The sequence below is a fragment of the Symphalangus syndactylus genome, chromosome 18, assembly GCF_028878055.3.
Source record: "Symphalangus syndactylus isolate Jambi chromosome 18, NHGRI_mSymSyn1-v2.1_pri, whole genome shotgun sequence".
Taxonomy (NCBI): domain Eukaryota; kingdom Metazoa; phylum Chordata; class Mammalia; order Primates; family Hylobatidae; genus Symphalangus; species Symphalangus syndactylus.
In genome coordinates, this window is record NC_072440.2 from 34,959,011 (window position 1) to 34,961,328 (window position 2,318).

The 2,318-nt window shown below is 37.7% G+C and overlaps 1 protein-coding gene across 4 annotated transcripts in view; it reads left to right on the forward strand.

Moving 5' to 3' along the window:
* The window catches only part of SREK1IP1 (SREK1 interacting protein 1), a 52,107-nt gene that overhangs the window by 43,351 nt on the left and 6,438 nt on the right, over window positions 1-2,318 (forward strand). The gene's annotated exons all lie outside the window — the stretch shown is intronic.

The window sequence follows — 2,318 nt, forward strand, 5'->3', positions numbered from 1 at the left end:
TGATATGATCTTTCAACTTTATGATGGTGCAGTAGAAATGTACTTCAAGTACCCATACAACCATTCTATTTTTCACTTTCAGGACAGTATTCAATAAATTACATGAGATATTCAATGCTTCATTATAAAATAGGCTTTCTGTTAGATGATTTGCCCAACTAGAGACTAATGTAAGTGTTCTGAGCATATTTAAGGGCAGCCAGGTTAAGCTATGATGTTCAGTAGGTTAGGTGTATTTTCAGCTTCAGATAGATTCATCAAGGCGTAACTCCATCATAAGTTGAGGTACATCTGTATATTTCTTTTTTTTTTTTTTTTTTTGAGACAGAGTCTTGCTCGGTCGCCCAGGCTGGAGTCCAGTGGTGCAGTCTCAGCTCACTGCAAGCTCCGCCTCCCGGGTTCACGTCATTCTCCTGCCTCAGCCTCCCCAGTAGCTGGGACTACAGATGCCCACCACCACACCTGACTAATTTTTTTGTATTTTTAGTAGAAACGGGGCTTCACCGTGTTAGCCAGGATGGTCTTGATCTCCTGACCTTGTGATCCACCCACCTCAGCCTCCCAAATATTTCTTTTATAGTAACAAATGATTTATTTGGGCCTCTTTACCTTGAGCATCACAAACCTGAAATTAAATTAACTTTTCTGTGCACACTTAGCAGAGATAGTGCCCCCTGAAAGTGTCACTATGCCACAGCCTAAAATTTTGCCTTAAAAAGGAGACTTCAGGCCAGGCACGGTGGCTCACTCCTATAATCCCAGCACTTTGGGAGGCTAAGGTGGGTTGATCACCTGAGGTCTGGAGTTCCAGACCAGCCTGGCCAACACAGTGAAACCCCATCTCTACTAAAAATACAAAAAAAATTAGCCAGTAGATTACAGGTGGGTGCCTGTAATCCCAGCTACTTGGGAGGCTGAGGCGGGAGAATCGCTTGAACTCGGGGGCGCGGAGGTTGCAGTGAGCCGAGATCACGCCATTGCACTCCAGCCTGGGCAACAAGAGTGAAACTCCGTCTCAAAAAAAAAAAAAAAAAAAAAAGAAAGAAACAAAAAAAACTTCAGGACCAAAAAGCCAAAGAAAAAAGTACAGGCAGGGAAGAAGCTTTAGTCAGAATCCAGAGATCAACTCAAGCAGGGTCTTTAAAACAGGAAAGTAGACAAGGTTTGAGAATAACAACTGAAGAGGCAAGGGAGCAGGAGAATATATGAGAAAATAAGCTTTAACAGATGATCGGAAGTCTAAGTAAGTAGACAAACAAGGAGGAAAAAGGAACACAACATTACAAAAATAAGGGAAAACTCAGGAGTCACTAAAGGAGGAAGGCAGTCAAGGAATTCACACACTATACAGACACAAAATATATTGCCTTGGAGCCCTGTAGTCTCCTGAATTGACATTGGCACCTCCTTTATAACCGTCTCAGGTTTTCTTAGTTTGAGTTTTAACTCCTAATATTTAGATGACTAAACTAACTCTTTAGATACCTTTTTTTACATTTTAAATTAACTCAGTTTCTGTCTTGTCACTCATATTTTGAGTTTGAGTATAGGTAGAATGTTGCACATCTCTTTAAGATCTTAAAAGATAGGGTTTTCTGTTTTTTTCTTTTTCTTTTCCTTTTTTTATGAATATTAGAGGAAGGAATCGAACCAATTTTTCCAATGTAGTATTAGAGTAATATTTTTCAAAAGCACAATGATAACCCATCCTTTTTCATTTATATATAGCATAAAAGCATCCTTTTGTAACTAATGAAAATGATTTTGTAATGCAAGTATTCATCTGTATCACTCTCCGTCTAGAGGGACCAAGTACTGGAAAAATCAGAAGAATTATCAAAGCTGCTTTTATTTTGCTAACTTTCAGCTTTCATTCATTCATATGAACGTACAATTATAGCCCTTTAAAATAGAGAATTGCAACTTTTGAGGCACTTTTAAGAAAATATGCGAAGTTATTATACACACAAGTGAATATAATAAGGCTTGGTGAATGCCCCTTTGTTTGCCTTTTAGGATTTTGAATGATATGACTGCATGAAAAACCAAAAGTCACAGAAAAATAATTTCATCCTTACTGAATTTAAAACTCATTACTAGTATTGAATGGAATAGATACTAGTTTTGTTAGTTTCTGTGACCAAGCAGCAAAAATTCTAAATTCATCGTTTTAAGGGAATGCAAATATATGAAGCATATTTTAGGTTTATGTTTATACTCCCTACCTTACTCCAAGAAGAATTTAAGGCAGTTCAAATCCCACTTAAATTTATCAGTCATAAATGCAACTCTCAGTCAGTATGTATTATTGTCCATAG